Below are 21,477 nucleotides of genomic sequence, written 5' to 3'. Positions count from 1 at the left end.
GCAGGTCAGTTGACAATAAGCTCTCTCAGCTTTTGTTTGTCGTGATAATTATATATTTTATCTTCATTTTTGAAGGGTATTTTCACAATACATAGAGGTAAAGATTGAGTTTTTTTCTTTCAGCATTTAAAACATGTTCAATTTGCATATTAGGCTTTTATTATATAGATAGCCCCAACCTGGAAATATTCCAAATCTCCCCACCAGGAACACAGGTAATTATTTGAGGTTAACCAATCAGTGTAATGCTACTTAACAATGAAAAGAAATGAGCTATGAATAGATTAAAAAAACATGGATGGATCTCACAAAAATGATGTTGAGTAAAAAAAGCTAGACACGAGAGAGTACTGTATGATTCAGTTCATAGAAAGATCTAGAACAGGCAGAACTCATATATGCTTAAAAATATAAAAAAAAATGTGGTGCCCCTGGAAAGGAAAACTTCATCTGGAAGTGGCACAACAAAACTTTCTGTGGTGCTGGAAATATTCTGCTTCTGGTCAGTGCACTGCTGGGTCATTGTATTTATTAAACTCATCAAATTGTGCACTTAAAAAACAAAAAAAGAAAAAACATTACCCCCCAAATATTTGAGGGATGAATAGAGGCTACTCCTCACAAAAATCCCATGGAGTTTTTGCTGGTATTAGGCAAAGTGGAAAATGGAGACTTGAAACCAGGTGTTTTCATTTTCTTGATACTTACATCATTGCCCCTGTTAACATGTGGTTCAGTCAGAAAGCCCTGTTCCAGCCCATCTTGTTTCCAATTCAATAAAGACCCTTTGGCAATGAGATAACTAACTGTAACCTGATTAAGTGGTTAGTAATTTTATTGGGGTTGATTTATTTAACACTGTATTAGAAACAACAATAAAAAAACTATATATATATATATATATATATATATATATATATATATATATACCCCCTATATATATAGTGCTTTTTGCCTGTAGCACACACAAAATAGTATCATTGTTAAAATCATAGCTCTGAAAGACTGCTCAAGGATCACATCTTCATTCCATCAATGCTTGCTATGTGATCTTGGATGGCTCAGTTTCTTCATCTGTAAATGGGGACAATTACAGTACCCAGCTAAGAGGGTGTTGCACAGTTACAGTGCTTGTCACATAGTAAGTACTAATATACACTTGTAGTGACTTTTATTATATTTACTTAATTCTATGAGTGGAAAGATAAGAAACTGGCCCCTGAGGCGATTAGAGAGTAATATAATCTAATCCCATGTGTTGGTAGAGCTGATGGTTAGAGACCACAATCATCTATAAATCCTAGAGCACCCCCCACCCATACTTCCCTTGGTTAATTTTATCCATCCTTCATATATGAGCTGAAATGTCACTTCTCCAACCAACCCATTCTCAGACTGGGTCATCGTCCACCGACAACGCCCACACTCCTGCATTGCCCTTCCACAGATTCATCACTCTTGTACTTGCTCCTGAGATAGACTTTCAACCACTCGTGTGCAGCTGTTTGCTTCTGTCTTGTCTACTACAGCTTCACACAGGAGACCTCTGTACCTGCTTGTGGACTGAATGACTGTGCAGTGTGGACCCCGAAGGAAGGAGAGACTGCTGTGCTCTTAAAGTCTGTGAAGAGGTGGACCAGAGGCAGTGAGAGAGTAAAATGAAGAACGCTGAACTGTCTGTAGGTCTTGGCAGTATTTTGTTTGTTTTGTTTTGTGTGTGTGTGTGTGTGTGTGTGTGTGTGTGTGTGTTTAAGGTAAGAAACAACAGTAATATGTGATTTCTAAAAAAGAATGTACAGAGCTTGTCCTCAAATCTCAAAACCTTCTTTATGTGGCTATGGAGGATATCTAGCAGGGTTTCTCTTTTGTTGAGATGGAAGCAGAGGTTATTGGCAAGCACCCCACTGGCTGGGAACTGGTCCCTTTCCACATCTCTGACAATAACCAGAGTACATTCCTCAAGGAGAAGAAAACTTTGGGAGGGAGATTTTCTTTTTGCCCAATGTTTATTTGGTGATTAAAGGCAATACTATAAAATAAAATTTTACCTCTGTTAATTCAAATATGGCTCTTGATTTGTAACTATTCTTGTCAAGATCATCCTATATAATAAAGAGGTGATATGCAAATTGACCATCATGCCCTCACACAAGATGGCCGCCCCCATGTGGACACTAGAATGCTGCCCCCATGTGGTCAAAAGATGGCCGCCACAAGATGGCCTGCAGGGGAGGGCAGTTAGGGGTGATCAGGCCAGCAGGGAAGGGCAGTTAGGACCAACCAGGCCTGCAGGGGAGGGCAGTTAGGGGCAACTAGACTGGCAGGGAAGGGCAGTTGGGGGCGATCGGGCCTGAAGGGGAGTGGTTAGGGGGTGATCAGGCTGGCAGGCAGAAGTTGTTAGGGGCAATCAGGCAGGCAGGCAGGCGAACAGTTTGGAGCAAGCGGTCCTGGATTGTGAGAGGGATGTTCCACAGGGATTGGGCCTAAACTGGCAGTCAGACATCCCCCAAGGGGTCCCAGATTGGAGAGGGTGCAGGCTGGGCTGAGGGACAGCCCCCCCCCCCCCCCCAGTGCACGAATTTCGTGCACCGGGCCTCTAGTTTACATATAAGTATCCAATCTCTTCCTTATGCTTTCTACTGAGCAATTGTTAACTTCAGAAATCTTGGCTCTCACTAAAGCACCAGGGTTCTCTGAAGAGTCTCCTCTATGTCTTGTTGCTCAAGATATTATCAAGTATGCTCATATTCAGGTGAAAGCATAAACCTTGTCTCCATTTATCTATCAGAAATAGACATTTTTAAAAACTAAGGAAAAAGGATGAGTCATAATATGCAATGCAAATGAGTGTATTTTATAAAAGGGAAAGAACAAATTATAATCCCTTTGGCATACCATTCATTAAGAAAATTCTTCCTGAGGATTATGAGTTTTAAATCATTTATTCATTCATTCAATGTAACTAATATTTGTTGTGCATTCAATTATTCATCCATTCATTTCAACTAACTTATCAAGTATGCTCTATGTGCAAGGCTCCTGCCAGGTGTAGGAGTTTGAGGGCTTGGATTCAACATGTACCTGAATGACTGTACCAGGGGAGGCAGAGATGACATAACGTGTACTGCTCAGAATGTGCCTTGTGGACAGCGCTGGTCCCCAGCCTGGTTATTGCCAGTCTGGGACAAGACAGAAAGTAAAAGTAAGCCTTGAAAACCTTCCACATAAATTTGACAGTCTAGTTTTATGTCTGGTGACTCTCATAATACATAATTGGGGCTTGCATGTTTTAATTGCTTTTTTCTTTTTAATTATATCTTCTAAGAGTATTGCTCCACAGTGGACTGAAGGTGGAAGAAGTCGGAGGAGCCTTGCTGGAGGAAAGAGTAGGTGCACAAAGCCCAGGAGAGGGGGAGCAAGAGAGTGAGCGCACATGCAGTCTGGCAGGGAGCCGGGGAAAGGGGTGGCACAAGAGCAAAGCCTGATGCAACTGCTGAGATCTGGAGGCAGAGACAGGAGAAAAGGCCTTTTGAGGCAAGGTGAAAGGTGGAGGGCAGGAAATGGAAGGGCTTCTACAGGTACAGTACATATTTAGGGCAGGTGAATAATAAGCTAATAATAGTGGCTAACATTTATAGACTACTTACTGTGAGCTGGGCTCTATGCTGAGAATTATCTCATTTGTTCCTTCTAACTACCTGCAGGGACAGTGATTTGTGAAAATGGTTTCCTGACAGACGAAGGCTATTCAGTCAGAGGAGAGGGTGCACCTTTGGAAGAAGGGGAGACAGGGCCATTCACAGGCCGAGGGGCACCAACTCCATGGCCTCTGGCTGGATGAGGGTGTGGGACAGAGCAGATTTGTAAATATTCTGTTTAAACCAAGGGAATAGAGTTGTCCTGCAGGTTGTTTGGAACGGTGATAGGAGCCTATGAATGAATGGGCAGGTGAGCAACAGCATGGGCTCCCCAGGTCCAGCAAGACCTTGTTGCTGCAGACCCCTTCTCAGGGACCTTGGGGCAGCTCTGCTGAGCTGGGCTGCATCTGGCATCTGACCCCCCTATGAGTAGCCGGCTCACATCACATGGGCAAGATTTGGTACGCCTGGCTAGTTAAATACAGAGCTTAATCTAAATTTACAAGATGTGTTTAAAAGCAAGCTCTGCACTTGCTTTTAAATAAGTGTGATGTCATTTGTATCTTGACTGGAACTCGGGCCTGGCTGCCTCCAGAGAGGCCAGAAGGGAGACCAGCACAGTGGGTTGGGGCCAGGAGATAGAGGGGCTCGGGGTGTGGACTGGGAGCTGAGGACAGTAAGGACCTAATGCAGATGGATGGAGCATAAAAATCATACGGGAGGCTCCTTACTGCCACAGAAAACATTCATTGACTGGGCAGGACAATACTGTGGGAAATGACAAAGTTACTCATGTGGCCCCAGGCAAGGTCCTCTTGAGGAATGAAAGACGGCCTGAAATAATAGCGGTCAGCGCTTCCTAAAGTAGGTGCCTAAGATGCCTGTAGTCATTTTGCAGACAGTGCCTTAAAATGTCTAGCTAGCCCTAGCCAGTTTGGCTCAGTAGATAGAGCGTCGGCCTGCGGACTGAAGGGTCCCAGATTCAATTCAGGTCAAGGGCACATGCCTGGTTGTGGGCTCAATCCCCTGTAGGGGGCATGCAGGAGGCAGCCAATCAATGATTCTCTCTCATCATTGATGTTTTTATCTCTCTCTCCCTCTCCCTTCCTCTCTGAAATCAATATATATATACATATATATATATATATATATATATATATATATATATATATATATATTTAATGTCTAGCTAGAAATTTCCTGAGCCTGCTTTGAAACAATACATAAATAAAAATAATGTATACGTATAATTTATAATATTTAAAGTATACATATATACACATACATAAATTATGTGTATACATATGCAAACACACACATATATAGCCCCCCACACACCTTTTCTTGAAATACTGGACGCAGAAGGCACATTTGGTCTGGACTGCTTACCAATTCGTGAGACACCTCAGCACATTTTTAAGATGTCAAGCGCCACAAAAGCCACGTCCCTGTTATTGTGGTAAACTGGCCATCGTTGCCAAAGCAAAACTATAGACAGAGTTAATCATGGCAGCCACCTACAGCTGATGGTTGAGGGCCAAAATCAACGTTTTTCCATCTGAAACAGGGGAACATTACTCACTAGGGCTGGAAACCAGTTCCTGCTCCATGAAGCTAAATTCCTATGGCAGCAAGACAGTCCCCACAGAAGACCTTAAAGCAGAACTGTCACTCCGCAGAGTTCTCAGTTCAGCCAACGCAGCTTTAGGTTTACACTTAACTGGGAGGCTGAAACTCTGGCTCACCGCAGGGGCACCGAGACCTTTCCCTTCAAGTGCCTGGAGACTGATGTCACGGTCCCATCTATCCAATGTCACCACTTCCCTCTCCCCCAAACCCGGTGAGCTCTGGAGAAAGAAGCGAAGGGCTGAAATGTCAGCTCTCTGCCATGGCTGGCGCACACTTCCTAACTCCTTCAGTGCTCCGGTGGGTTTCAGCTTTAGAAATCTTTCTAAGGAGAGAGACCAGGGAATTCACTCCATTAGTGTCTGCCTGTGAAGGGGGGAAAACAACTATATTAATATGATCTTCAGCAGAAAAACGCCCTGCTGTGAGGCTTGGTTCTCAACTTTCTTCACTGCATCCATATTTACTAACCTGTCTGTTGCTCGGACTAAGAGAAATTGGGTGTTAACATTTACCTCTGTTGCCTGAAAGAATCGACCAAGTAAAACTTCTGTAGATGAATGCTACACCCACAAAATGGTTTAACGAGATGCCGGTCTGTAACCCCCTCAGATAAAATACAATGGGCTTTTCAGCGAAGCCAGGCATCCCAACATCTTGCTCTTGTCATGGCAATCAGCCCAAGTGGGCATACCCCTTCCGATTTCAAGTCCTGGCCAGCGTTTGTCCACATGGACATGACCTCACACAACACCAGGGCCCTTGTTCAAGGGCTCTTTGCCCATGAGAACTCCTTTCTCACATCAAAATTTTGTGTGACTGCCACATCATTCAAGTTATAATTTGAGCCCATTAATTAAAAACTCTCACAAATTATTCACCAGTGCTTTAACATAAATAAATCCCAAGGCATTTACATTTATTTGCAAAAGAGTGGTGTAGACGATTTCTGTGTGCAGTGGGCAGGCACTGTTTGGTGGTGGGAGGCATATGGGTTCCCACCCCTAGTGAACACCAGAGGTCCCTGGAGTCCAGCACCCACAGGTTTGGAATCTCAGGTCTGGCCCAATGAGACACTGCTCTGTTTTATATCTCCAAAGTGCATGAAGGAGCTGGCTTTCCAGCTATTTAATTTTGCCCCCGTTACTGGGAGGTTGCCTAGTAGGAAGGCTTTGTAATAGATATTGGAATGAAATGCAAATACAAGCCACATTCAAGGGCACCATTTAAATGAAACCCACACAAGGTCTCTCAGCAAACCACTGGCTTTAGAGGGAGCCTGGCAGACTTGAAAAGACAGGACACTCGATCCTGAACATGCCGCACCACACAGCCTCCTGCCACAGCTCTGCTGGTTCTGACCATGGAATTTCCAAAACAGACTCCATCCAACAAAGCCAAGAGCACATTTCTGTGGCTTCAGAGTGAAGTGAGGTTTCTCTTTACTACAGAGGGATGGCATTGCTAACTGGACCCCTTCCCCTCATAGGGTTGCAGTCTCAGAGCATTGGCCTCCCCATAGAAGTCCAACAGGAAGAGAAATACCTCCCCCTTAAGGTGCCACAGGATTTGGGAGGCTTACGCAGCATCCAAGAGCCTTGGGAAGGAAGAAGGAATTATAGCACCACAACTCTTCTGAGTCAAGAGGACATCAACAATGTGGGCACCAGAACAGAATGATTCAGTAATTATTCCACATGCAACACCCAGAGGCCAAAAGCCAAGAGCAGTTAAAGAGGGGCTTTTTTGATGGAGTAGTCATGAGCTCGTTCCGTATAGGCAGAGAGAAAGGCCACTTGGGTAGGGTAGAAAAGAGTGAGCCATACGTAGGGGACACAAGGTAAATTGGTTGGGTGGCTCAAGGCCAAAGGAAGACCCATCACCAGTGAGCAGCCTTTGTAGGCCAGGCAAGGCAGCGATGATCCACAGCAACCCACCATGGTCCTTCAACACTTCCTCAAAATCACTGTCTTGATGAAGGATGAAGCATTTAGCAATGATGGGCAAGATGAATTAGAAAGATAAGACTAGTTATAAAGCTGTCATTCAGGTGTGATGCCGAAGGTGCTAGAATGAAGATGGTGAATATGAAAATGCATATTAATAGGCACAGCTGAGAGAGGACCTCCCCCTGCACATGTCATCAGAGCCACTGCCCAACTGGATCCAGTTTTAGGATTTCAGATGCATACAAAACAGGGTGGGGGTTAGTCACATGCACCACTGACCTGAAGTGGACCTACTGTGTCCCTTGAATAGCAAGAGGGCAGCAGTGGAAGGACCCCCACCTTTCCCTTCTCCTAACGATGCCACTGCACTGTCACCTACCCTGGACACTCCATTCCTGGATGCCCCATACCACGCCACCATTTCCTGTAAGGTGAACTAATAAGACAAGGTAGTAAAATAGAGAAATCACCTAGATCTGTGGTCGGCAAACTGCGGCTTGCGAGCCACATGCGGCTCTTTGGCCCCTTGAGTGTGGCTCTTCCACAAAATACCACGTGTGGGCGCACGTACAGTACGATTGAAACTTCGTGGCCCATGCACAGAAGTCGGTTTTCGGCCTGGGCGGGTCTATTTTGAAGAAGTACTGTTGATATTTAGCTCTGTTGACTAATGAGTTTGCCGACCACTGACCTAGATGATTAGAAATCTCATTGAAATGTGAGATTTTCAGGTAAAGCTCCAAATGCGCTCGTTTTATAAAGGAGGTGGCAGAGGCTGAGCCAGTGGCTGCAGGTCCCCCAGGCTCCCAGAGCTGGACTCGGTGGCGCTGGGTGAGCTCTGTTCCTGCCTCCACCACTGACACACTGGGTAAGCTGAGAGAATTATGCTTTTTTCCTGAGCCTCTGATTGTGCATTTGTAAATAGAAAAGCTATAACTAAATGGCTCCTGGGCCCCTGCTAGCACTAACTTCTTGTGTGATCAATGCTTCTAAAATTGTGATGTGTCCAGGTGGGGAAGTTCATTTACCCCCTATCTGGTTTATGCTCACTTAAGGGAGTGATTTCTTTCCTCCGAGGCTCTCATCACGCCCATTATTCGGAGTGAGCTGCTTCCTGGTGTGCTGTCAAAATACATCAGCTTCAAAGACAAACACACACCTTTCAATCCCTGGCCAAGATGGTTTACTGTATAATTTATGATAATGTTAAGTCTGTTTCTCATAAATGTTAATGGTGCCACTTTTTTTTTCATAGATGGGTAATTCTCAGAAAAGCAGCTGGATGTTAAAAGTTACTTCTTTTTTTTTTTTAACGACATAACTGCCTCAGCCAACAAATCCGATTAAAACAAAAATAAAACTCCACTGGGTTGCAGGCACAAGGAGTCTGTGAATGGCAGTAAGTAAATCCAAATAAGACCATTCGAATATTCTATTCTCATAACAGTTTATCTACCATGATTTGGTTAACTTCCCATTCACAGACTGTTCTCCACATTAAAGTATAGATATTAATAGGAAAGGAATTTTTAATCCAGGTTCTTTCAATTGCTGACTTTGTTGTTCATTAGTGTTAGTATAATGCAATATGCCCATGTGCCTCCCAAATTAAACTCTTCCCTGCTAAAAATATTTTGTCATTAAGTATTCACCCTTTTCTCATTTGTATAATTAGCAAACTTTAATTTGAAATAGAAATGCTATCTTTTATACAGAATTATTTTGACTGCTATATGTGTTTGAGGCATTTTCTCTGACATTGGGATGCTGGGTTTTGAAATCACTTGGATATTTCAAAGTCATTCCCTGACAAAAGACGAGCCAATAATTTCAGTTTAGCTCCTGCACTGGGGCTCCTGGAATGGCAAATTTTCTGTTTTGAAGCATCACACAACCCATCAAAATAAAAGTGTAGGTATTCTTAATTATTGCTGCTGTGAAATACAATAGCAACACATACACTTTAATATAAAGTGATTTCAAATCCACAATAAAACAGCCAGAAAATCATATAAAAGAATTTAGGTTACATGCCCTCAAATGCGCAGGATACCAGGGTTCTAGTCCTCCTCCACTTGACAACTCTGCAACCTTCCTCATTTTGTTCTTTCATTCATTCTTTCCATTCCCCAAAGACACATTGAAGTTGACAGCAGGGTACCATGCTGGATACTAGTCATAGAGAAATGACAGAAGGTGGTCTCTGCTCCCCAAGGGCCCACAGTCTGGAGTGGGAGGAGGGAGATACAAACAGATAATCCTACAGTGTGGTAGGTGCAGCACTAAAGATGCACAGAGAGCATTAGGAGTGACAGTGGGTGGTAGTGGGGGGTGGAGGGGTGTCTGGGTTTATTAAAGAAGGTGATGCCTCCACTGAGTGTAATACCTGCCCTGTCTTGGCCTCACAGACCGGTGTGAGGCTCTCCTAAGACTAAGCCTGGGAAAGGGCCTTTGGAACTAAAGCACCGAAGGGCGGGGCTGGGATTATTTCCCAGGTGAGGAACAGAAAGCTGTAGCATAATGAATGGGTGCTTTGGTATCTCTAGCTATTAAGGAAAACATCCAAACCAGATTTGGAAGAGGGTTTTTAAAGATCCAGTTTCAGCCAATTATCTCCATCTCATTTGTATTTACAGAGGACTTAAAATGAAAGGACTACACATTTCCATTTCGCAGATGAGGACATGCAGGCGCAGGGCCCGGAGAGTTAGGGAAGACTCTGCTAAGAAAAAAAAGAAGTGAAAAAAGCCTCAGGCGAGGTCCTGGAACCGCTCAGGCCTGGGTGGTGGGGACAGCAGAGGTGGCGCTTTCCTCCATTACATGCCCCTCAAGGGTACACTCCTGCCAACAATGGAAATAGTCATTTTCTCTCCTGTTCCCTTCACAAAAGCAAGTCAGAAAGGAAACAAAATGCACATTTAAAACTCCCACAATATTTCTGAAACACTTTTTTCTGCATTTCTTTCCAAGGCAGACAGAGGAGGTATGAAGGCCCAGTTCATCTCTCATGTTAGGCTTGGCCCTCACGTGCTTGTCCTGAGCCACCATGATACAGGCTTCAAGTGTGAGAGGAAATAAAAGGAAAAGGAGGAATCTGTGAGGGTTGGGTCCTTGGGAGACACTGTAAAAGAGGATACGGGCTGGAGCTGGGTGAAGTATGGGAAGATTCAGGGCCCAGAGTAGGAGGGGCAGCCACTGTGGAACAATCACCATGAGGTGCAGGGACAAGCACTGGGCTTACCCAGGGGAAGGGCATTTCCCAGAGATGTGCTCAGAGGTGATGTGTGATTAGGGCTTGCCCCACAAGGGCCACAATCAAAAATTTGGCTTAACTGCACCAATTCCTCCCATCACAGTTCATTCTTATGGCTGAGCAGACTGTAGGGGTGCAGCAGAGTTGACCATTTATTCGACGTGGGTTCAGTGTGCTCACCCTGGGGACACGAGGAGCCAGAGGAATCCAGACTGTGGGCTGGAGAAGCTCCTCGCTCTGTGGAGAAGACAGACATCTACCCGCTACTCTGTGATGCAACGTCAACTACTGAGGTGTGCCCAGATGCTGGGGCACATGGAGGGCAGGGACCAGAGCTCTGTGAAGCAGAGATGATGGTAGAGGAGAGCATGGGCCCAGAGCTGAGACAACACACAGGACATTTAGGAGAGGGAGGAAAAGCCAGTGTCACATCCCATGTGGGTGGCCATCTGCTTGGGCTATGGATCTCCGCCCTGGCTGCCCACTAGAATCATCTGGACAAAAAAAATACAAATGCCAAATGTCCTATATGTTGATAGGGGTGGTGGTTACCTGGATGTATTCCTGTGTAGAAATTTGTCCAAGCATACGTCTGACATCTGTGTACTTTGCTGTCTTAAACCACATTGCAAAAAATTTTAATGCTGATTCCCAGGCTACAATCCAAAGCAATTAAGTGAGAATCTAATATGCAAGGAGGAATAAAGACCACGGTTCCAGGTGGAGAATTTTTAAAAATCTTTATTGTTGAAAGTGTTACATAGGTCCTCCTTTTTCTCCCATTAACCTCTTCCAGCCCGCTCCCTTCCCACCCTCCCCAGGACCTCACCACCCCATTGTCTGTGTCCAGGGGTTATGCATATAGTATATGCATACAAGTTCATTGGCTGATCTCTTCCCACCCACCCTCTCTGCTTTCCCTCTGAGGTTCAACAGTCTGTTCATGCTCCTATGTCTCTAGGTCTATTTTTGATCATCAGATTATTTGTTTCATTAGATTGTACATATGAGTGAGATAATGTGATACTTATCTTTCTCTGATTGGCTTATTTGCTCAGCATAAAAACCCCATCACTTAAGGGCAGCAAATATTTTTTAACAGGAATCAAAACCTTATATTCCTCTATCTGCTAGAGAGAAATTAGTAAAAATTTATTGAGGATCCTGATCGTGCTGTTTTTAAAACACACACACACACACACACACACACAAGCATTATCTCTAATCATTTAACCTCACCTTGTAAAATAAACTAGGTTTAAGAGTCCCATTTTAAAGATGAGGAAGCTGAGGCTCAGAGAGGTTACTCCCTTGCCCAAGGGCACAGAGACAGTAAAAAGCAAAACTGGAGGGTGGGGCCTGTGTGCAGTGAAGGGATGTGTATTTCTCCAGAGGAATCCATGCATTCATTCTGAAGGAAATGTCTAGATACCATCAAATGACTTGGGGGCCCACCACTCTCTCTGACTCAAGCTCTAATAACTTCTCAAAGTGGGAGCTCTTTGCTGCTACAGGAACAATTTCTGCAAACTAGTAAGCCTGAAGTCAGCAATGATTAAATTGCCCCTTGAAGCCCTTCGCCACTTGCATGTCTCTTTGTCTTTGGGGTCTCATCTCAGCAATTCATTTCAGCTTCAGTCTGCACCCGAATCTCCAATCTGTCATGCCGAGGGCAAGAAGAGATGCCCTCCTAACAAGACTCTGGGCCTCGCTGGGGCTGCCTGCAACCCATACTTCCAAAGACTCAGATTCCTCATGAGCAGGTAACGAAGCTCACAGGAACAGGAGAAACTGCACAAAAGCAGAAAATGACAATTCAGAACACACGCCCATTGAGTGACGGCATTAAGGAAACCCTCAAAGCCCTTAGCAATGGAGCTGCCAAAAGAAAAAGATGACTTCTTATTAAAAAAAAAAAGACCCAAGTAGAAGTTATAATAAGGATCCATATACATCCTGCAGGTTATGAGAATTACTGCAGCGTTAGAAGTGATAATAGCGTAATGGCATCTAGTGCATATGAAACCCCGGACAATATAAGCTGGGTTGCCTAAGCATAAAGGCTAATACTGCCTAGAAACACCAGGGAAATAAGACCTGCATGTAAGAGGGAAAATATTCACTTGGTATTTCGGGATCACCTTTCAGGACGCTTGCAGGAGATAAACAGTGTTTCTGGATAGTGTCTCAGAGCTCTCTGCCCTCACGGAGCTTCTCTCTGAAGCCAGGTTCGGCTCAGTTCTAGCATAGGTCAGATTTGAGAAGTTCTGGAGGCTGTCAGTCCTTAGTCCCCCCTGCTTTATTTCTAAGATCTCATAATGGATAATGGAAAGGGGAGGAGAGGGACTGGGAACTAAGAGAAGCACTTGAAAAAGGGCAGTTTGGGAAAACTGCATACCTACCGTCTTTGCTTAGAAGCTAGACACAAGAACTACAGAGCTAGAACACATTCAATGTGTCCGCTCCAAACTCCTGATTGTAAAATAGGGAAACCAGGCTCAGGGCAGTGGAGTAATTTGCTTGTGGTAATTAAGCTGGCTTCCTGGATGAACGGAGTCTAATCAAGTCATAACTTACATATGTACATGTGGCTCCATAACACTTAAAGTCCATGTCCAGATATGATGTCATGAATACCCCATGGAGGATGTACCTTTTCTTCAGGTGGAAAAGCCAAGACAGAGGATCTGATCCCCCCCAACCGCCCCACCCCCAGCTAACAAAGCCAGCAAGGGCAGTTCTTGAAGCCAGGTATCTGAAATCCTTCTCTGGTATCCAGAAAGCTGTCCGTGTTAGGTATGTGGCTAGTAGGCAAAGGTACTATACCAGGCTTCTTTATTTTTATTTATTTATTTTAAAAATATTTTTATTGATGTCAGAGAGGAAGGGAGAGGGAGAGAGAGATAGAAACATCAACGATGAGAGAGAATCATTGATAGGCTGCCTCCTGCACGCCCCACATTGGGGATCGAGCCACAACCGGCACATGTGCCCTGACCGGGAATTGAACCTGGACCTCCGGGTTCATAGGTCGATGCTCAACCACTGAGCCACACCGTCCGGGCTATACCAGCCTTCTTTAGTTTTGATTCACCCAAATGGAGCTAAGCCATTTCTCCCTGCCCACACCCCAGTTGAGGGAAACTGCATTACTGGGTAAAATATATTCAGGCCGCTTCAGGCACATGCTGTCCTGAGAAAATTGAGACAAAGGGCTGAGGATGGTTGGGCAGAGGCAAGAAGCTGTATTACAAAGGTACATCACTTTCATATTCATTTGCACATTTTTCCTCATAAGAAAATTAGGCTTTAATGTAACCTCAATTTCAGCCTTGTTGCTTTATTGCCTAAAGCCCATTAGAGAGCTATTTCCCAGAGCCAGAACTTAAGAGTGGAGGTCAGGAGGCTGGGGTTTTAATCTACTCCCAATGAGACTTCTTTCCTGGGGCTCCCCTCTTCTGTCTGGCTCTGCCCTGCCCTTGGGGGGATGGTGCACCCTACATGGGTAGTGAGGATTTTTCTTAATACACCAAAGGCTGATTAACTGCCAACCAGCATGTGTGTGTTGGAAGGGAGGGCACAGAGCTCTCACTGACTCACAGATCAATGTACCTCAAAACATTGCAGCTAAAACCTGCAAATGCATCACCCCAGGTGACAGAGGGCAGGTGGCATCTGGTCTGTGTCTTCCCCCTCCTCCTCCTTCCCCTGGGCTAAACCAGGGTGTGAAATCCACATTAGGGTGCACATAAAGAGCCCAAGACAGCCCTATCCCCCCAAATTCCTCAGTTAAAACTATCTGCAGACCGATCTGGAATGTTCTAGGCCCCTGGATCGTAAACTTAAATCCATATAGAAAGCACTCACCTCTTCTTAAAAATGCTGATGCTTGGGCACCCCCTCACTCCATCCCTCCAGACTTCGATGTCATTGGTCTGGGGTACAGAATGGGCAGTGGGATTTTAACTGCCCTACCCTGCCCCTTCCTCCCCAGGTGGTTCTAGCATGCAGGCAAGTGTGAGAAGCTCAGTTCTAGCGTAGGTCTAAGTGAGATTTCCCAGCATGCCTCTGATCTAGGTCTTTCCACCATCTGTGTCCACTCCTAAGGAGAAGTTGGGACAGCTGCAATCACACTGTCTACTCCCTCCATTCTCAAGGCCAACCTTCCCAGGCACTTGACACTTAGGATGCTGGTGAGAAGGCAGGAGCAACACTTCGGACTGCTTCAAAGTCCTCCAGCCTCTGCTTAATCTACTAAACAAAATGCTTATCAGCCTGAGCCTGCCAGGAGTACAGGCAAACAGCCTTAGGAGGCTCTGCGTGGGGGGTTCCTTACCCCCAAGCACCCAGCGGCCCGCTGGCTCGGCTGATTCCCTTCAAAGCACTTTTCCCTCACAGTTTCCCAGGCCAGACTTCCTCCTCCTGGCCCATTATGCAGCCTGGCCTCCCTACCACTAAGGTATCAGCTCCTTTTCCTTTCAGCCATTCCCTTATCAGGGCACAGAGAAAATGCAAACACTAGGGAAATACTATTTTTATATTCTAGTGGGTGCTTATAATAATTCATGCTGGTCGGTTTTGTTTCCCATGTATTGGGATCCCGACTACAGTCTACCTCCAGGCAGGAACAGAATGGATGCAATTGGAGGCAGCGACCCGGTGGAGAGGGTAGGCTCTGCCAGCCTCCTGTGCCAATTCAGCACCCTCCGGGCTGCTCGGAGCAGAGTGTGGTATTGGCCTCACAGGCCTGGCTTCTCATGAAGAAGCTCAGCAAGACCAACAGCAGAAGTGGGCTGAACTTGAACTTGGCTTTCTAGCCAGAGCATCTCAAGAGAATCATCCTACAGTGTCTGACATGGGTAACATTAAATACCTTGCCTGTATTTATTCAACCATTTTTTAACCCTCCTTTTGTTTTTTTTCTCAGCACCACTTTTCCCTAATTCCTTTACTTTTAAATTCCTGGGAGCAATAAGCCCTCATCCCTAAACCAGGCAGGTACTGCCTTGTAATGGACCAAAACTGACTGCCTCTCTGGGCCTCAGTTTCCCCTGTGATAAGATCACACTTCACCAGATGACTGCTAATCTTCCATTCTGACCTCACATGACTCTAAGACTGTAAATCCTTTTCATCCCATAATAATCTTTAGGTATTCGCATCTAATCCATAGCAGGCATTAACACTGTTATCTTCCCTTATACGGCCCATCCCTGTCCATCCCTGACACCCCCCAAAATCAAGTGAGTGTTGGGGGTTGATGGGGACGAGGGGAGAATCAGAAGAATTTAATTTTTCCCTATTATTGCAGCATTGGTGGTATGAAAATAAACTAGCTATAATATAGAACTGTCTCTTTCCCCCCACTAAATGTCATACTTTACATATATTAACATTAGTATTCATATCAAAAGTCAACCACCACATTATTTCAAAAAGCACATCTTTTGAGGGCAAAAGGGACGAGGGAACCACAGCATGTGACATTAAATACTCTCTCTATATTTCTGTGAACTGATGGAGTTTTGGCAATATTCTTGGTATTGCAGATAGAGAGGTATCAGTTCTCAAATTATAAAATAGGGGATTGTTGCTATTGTTTCTATGCAAAGCAGTCAGTCTCTTTATTACTGCTATTAGATTACAAAATACAAATGTATACTCCATGATTCTGAGTGGTGTTCACACAAGGGGGCACAGAAGGTCTACTATTTTGTTTGAATCCATGCTTATTTCAATTACAACATATCAAATCATTTTGTTAGTTAAATTATAATAAATGTGTCATATTATTTGATCTCAAATATTCCCTTTTGTAAAAATAGGTTAGAATACAGTAACTTTATTATACTATTTTAATAAACTAGAGTCCCAGTGCATGAAATTCATGCATGGGGAGAGGTGGGGTCCCTCAGCCTTGCCTGCACCCTCTCCCAATCTGGACCCCTCGGGGGATGACCGACTGTCAGTTTAGGCCTGATCCCACAGGAGGGTGCAAGTGGAGGCCCCCCCGATGGCCCCATTGGTCGCCCCACAGAGGGAGGCGACCAGCAGCGATGGCAGGGGCGGGGCCGGTGAGTGGGCGGCGTCAGGCCAGCCAAGGAGGGTGCCAGCGGAGGGGCCCTGATCACCCCACTGGTCACCCCATAGATTGGCCCTGATCGCTGGCCAGATCTAGGGAGCCTACCCCACCCCCGTGCATGAATTTTGTGCACTAGGCCTCTAGTACTGTTATAATTTTGCTGCTTTTTCGGTACTTCCCCATTTCTCCTCCTTGTTGAATCAGAGCTACCAATAGGGATGAACCTAAAATTTCTATTTTCCATCAGAGCCCTGCTATCAAATGCTTTTGATTTAAATATAATCAATCCAATTAGCACATTTTAAAAAATCAATTAGCTAAAAGGTAGTGAAAAACTGTCACATTTACTGTGAGCAACAATGTAACAGCATAGGAACTGTGGCACAGGATTCAGAAAAGCAAAATTTCATGTTGGGAAGCTACACTCTAATACCAACTGACACGAGTATTAATATTGTGCTCTTTTTGAAATCTCACATTACATTAAATTACAGTTTTACAGCTGGGTAATGAGAGCTGGGATGCTCTCTGGTCACTTTCCTTTAGAAAGTCACTCTTCTGAGGCTATCTATCTATATAAAAGCCTAAGTGACTGGATGACCGGCCGACCGGCCTGTAGCTATGATGCGCATTGACCACCATGGAGCAGACGCTCAACACAGGAGCTGCCCCTGGTGGTCAGTGTGCTCACACAGCGGGAGCACTACTCAGCTGACAGACGGGCACCAGATGCGGCAGGCGCAGTGAGGCTAGGATGAGAGGGGGTGGCGCGGCACCCACCCCAGGCTTGGGCTCCTCCCCAGCCGCCTGCCACTTTGCGCACTACTTCGTGCTGTGTGGGATCGACATGGACAGTGGGCTGGAGCCCAGTGAGCTGGCGGGTAAGGCAGGCTGCGGCGGCGTGGATGTCCATTGATCCCCACAGGCCAGACTGAGGGACCCCCCACCAGTGCATGAATCAGTGCATGGGGCCTCTAGTCCTATATAATAAAAGCCTAATATGCAAATTGTCCCCTCAGGTGGTCATTCAACTGGGAGACCAGGAGTTCAACTGCTCGCTATGATGTGCACAGACCACCAGGGGGCAGCACAAAACATGGTGGGCATTGGCCACACACTGTGACCTCTCGCTGCTACCTGGGGGTGGGGGTGACAGGGACAGAGGTGGGGTGAGATTGCGGGGTGCCTGCCAAGCTTGCCCTCACACCCCCTGGTACCCTCCCTCGGGACACCAGGGCTCATGTGCCAGGAAGTCCCTGCGCTCACGTGCTGGGTGCCTGCAAAGACCCCGCACCGCACCGTGCAGTGTCTTCCAAGTGAGCCGGGTGACAACCGCTGGACCACGGGGGCCAGTCGGGCTCCCTGTGAGTTCGCACAGGAATCGGTCTGTGAGGCAGGCAGGAAAGAGCACGCTGCCCACCTGGCTTCCATGCTTCGCCACTTGCGGCCGAGAGGCCCATGCTGCGCCCAGGCCTGCTGGGTCTGGCCTAGCTCATTGCATCTCCACGTAGGGACTCTGGCGGGGCGCTGTGACTAAGGCGGAGGGGGGCGGGTGGGGGCACTACCTAGTGGTGGTGGAGGCAGGCACAGCGGGGCTGGGATGAGCGGGAATGGTGCAGTGCCTGGCCTGAGCTTGGGCTCCTCCCCCCGCCGCCTGCCACTTCTAGCACTACTACATCCCTCAGGGGGTGTGGGACTGCTGGTTTCGGACCAAGCCCCACAGGGCTGGCCAGGCCTGTGGGGATTGGACCAAAACTGGCAGTCTGACATCCCCGAGGAGTCCCGGATTGGGAAAGGGCACAGGGCCAGGCTGAGGGACCCCACTGGTGAATGAATCCATGCACCGGGCCTCTAGTAAGGAATGAACTTTAGCTATCATTTAACCACTCCTCCAGTCAACAACTGGACCTTGCTTTTCCAAAATCTCAAATCAGCAAGGGCTCTCCAATGTTTTTTTTTTATGATTGACATATGGAGACAGTGGAGAATACTAAATGAGAAATTATCATTATCGAAAGAGTTGTAAATCACAATTTACTACATATTGATAGAAGTCACCTTCTATTCTAGAAGCCAGATACTTTTCCTGCATCATCCTATTTAATGATCACCACATACACACCTGAAAAAGATTGCTATTCCCACTTTACAGATGAGAAAAGGATCTTAAAGAGAGTAAGTAACTTGCCCAGGGACTCAAGGCTAGGAAGGGCCAGGGAGCCTCCGGCAACTCTATACATAGCCTGCAACCCGGCCCAGGCTCTGTCCACCATGATGTGCCACTGCTGGGTGAGCCACAGAGCAAGAGAAAACACCCAAGAATAAAGTGACTTGGTTGTTAAGTCAAGAAACTCAGGCAAATAATACCGTGTGCATTTGAGCCTTCCAATATATTTTTGGTGGTGAACAAATTGCCCTGGGAGAGGCACTGTACAATTTCTTTGGGAGAATTGTCCTTCTGTAGCGGCAAACTGGAACACACACATACTAAAATCAGATTGCAATTAAAATCCAATTATAAATATATTACGATATTAGACACCTACCCACGAAAGAGCCAGCGGGGGACCGTCTCTGAAAGGCAGTGTGTCACAGTCTGCACATGGCTTCCCTGTGTACTGCCGACTGTGCCCTCTGACCTTGTGTGTGTGTTAAACAATGCCTGGCAGCCTTTCTCTGAGCAAAGGACTTGGTTTATTTCTCATGACGGAGGAGCTTTAATAACACCATTACCAATTTACTCTGGAGGATGACATGTGAGGAATATTAAGCTTTCCTCACACAGATTATTAAACAAATTAAACACAGCATTTAAACTGGTGGGATTTTGTGTGAGGTCAGAAAACACAGGATCACCAAAAATGGTCCATAGGTGACCTGCAGACTCTTTAGACACCTTGTTTAAACAACTTGTTACTTCACTGAGTTGTTTAGCAAATACTTATCTAAAGACAAGGGCGGTTACTTCCCCACTACCCATATTTTCTTTCCTTTTAACATGACGCACAAACCAAATTAGAGGCGGTATCGAACGTGCAGCGTATCTGATGATCCGGGAATTTCCTTCCGGTTGCCTGCTACAAATGTGCACTGCTGACATTTAAGTTGACTTTTTAATTTGACAGAACATTTCAATGCCAGAACTCAGGCTTCCAATATTTTTCAACAGTTGTCTGTAAGTTCATTTGTCATCATTAATATGGGCCATTCAGACAGATCACCCAGCACAACTCCATTCTTCTGTCCAGCGCCAGCAAGAACATAGTACTATGGCTGGCTCTCAGTATTTTTAATTTATGCAAATGTCAAAGGGCCAGACATCGGACCCCAACAGTTTCTTTTAAAGCGGTCTGGCATAGACTATGTGTCCACGCTGTATGCACCAACTTCTTACAGCTATAGGACAGGTGCTAATTAATCTACCTAATTATGCAGTGAGTGGAAGAGGCTTACCCACAGGATTCTAAATCTGGAGGAAAAAATATGAAAAGGGAAAAGAGGGAAAATGCTTTTGGTTTCACACTGAAACAATTTCAGGAGTCAGCTTATTTGTCATGTCTCCTTAAATTGGATTGATTCCTGTGTTTCCCCTATATCACAATTGCTGTGCATGGGTTTTTGTGTTTTTTTTCCCCTCCAGGGATACATTTAAAAAGCACCCATAAGAAATGATAAACTGACCTGAGAATGATTGGCTTACCTTTATTTTTTTAAACTGCAAGTAAACAAGTAAAGCAAACCAAGCAGTACATAAATGTAAGATCAGCCCCATGAAATGTGTAAGACCCCCAATGATGCTGCAATTCCAGCAGGCTCCTGTTTGCAGTTAGCCACTCTCAGGGCTCATCACTGGAATTCTCTGGACACCCATACAAGTAAATAAAATTGCAGATACCATGAGCACAGACCCATGAGGCTGTTGATTATATTAGAGAACTCAGGGACACGGGAAGAGACATCCTGGGGTTTGCAATCGACTTATCACCTATATTCCTTTGGTCTTTACAGCTTTTCAGGGGGTTGCAATGTCCCTTCTCTGGTTCTCAATGGCCAGGGACACATGTGAAAGTTGTGACATCTGTCAGGGAAGGAGAGAGGAGAACTACTTCTGAATTTCCTCCAGAGGAATCAATGCCAATCACAAGAGATCAATTCTCTCAGGAACAATTCAACAAGGACAACGCAGCCCACAGCCAGAGACAGAGAAAGTTAAGTGGTAAGTGATGCCCGGGAATGGGAGCCGCATCTAGTCCTCCATGTGAAAGGACACCTGGGTCTGCCCATGACCCAGCCCCTTCTTCAAAGGCCCCCGACCCTTCAGAAGATAATTTAGTACCATGAATTAAAATAGCTGAAAATAACTTTTTAAAAAATGAATAATTTAAGAATTCACATGTCTCGTTAACACTAAATGACTTTCCAGCTGGGCCGAAAATCAAAATCTGCATTTGGCAGTTTTACAAGTCATTATGGAAATATGTCTCCTCTTTATTTGATCTCCTCTATTTCTAGATATGGTCTTCACTCCTAGATATTTTCCTTCTCTGTATGTTAAAGAAGGCAGTTAAAGAGGCTAAAAAAATCAGGTACCATTTGTGATTCGAAGGCAAAACAAACACGCGCGCACACACACACACAAAACAACAACAACACAAAACAATAAAATACCTGTTGATTTAAAATGTCAATGTTTTCTTGAAAACACAATAAGTGAAAGAAGCCAGATGCAAAGGCCACATATTGCATAATTCCATTTTATATGAAGTCTCCAGAATAAGCAAGTCAAGACAAAGTAGTTTAGTGGTTGTAAGGGTCTGGGGGAAGGAGTATGGGGAATGACTGTTTAATCAGTACAAGGTTTCCCTTTAAGTGGGTGAAAAAGTTCTGGAACTAGATCAGCGGTTCTCAACCTGGGGGTCGAACGACCAT

The sequence above is a fragment of the Myotis lucifugus genome, unplaced genomic scaffold (genome assembly GCF_000147115.1).
Source record: "Myotis lucifugus unplaced genomic scaffold, Myoluc2.0 scaffold_204, whole genome shotgun sequence".
NCBI classification, from domain to species: Eukaryota; Metazoa; Chordata; class Mammalia; order Chiroptera; family Vespertilionidae; genus Myotis; species Myotis lucifugus.
The sequence above is the reverse complement of the archived record's forward strand: the minus strand, read 5'-3'. Positions refer to the sequence as shown.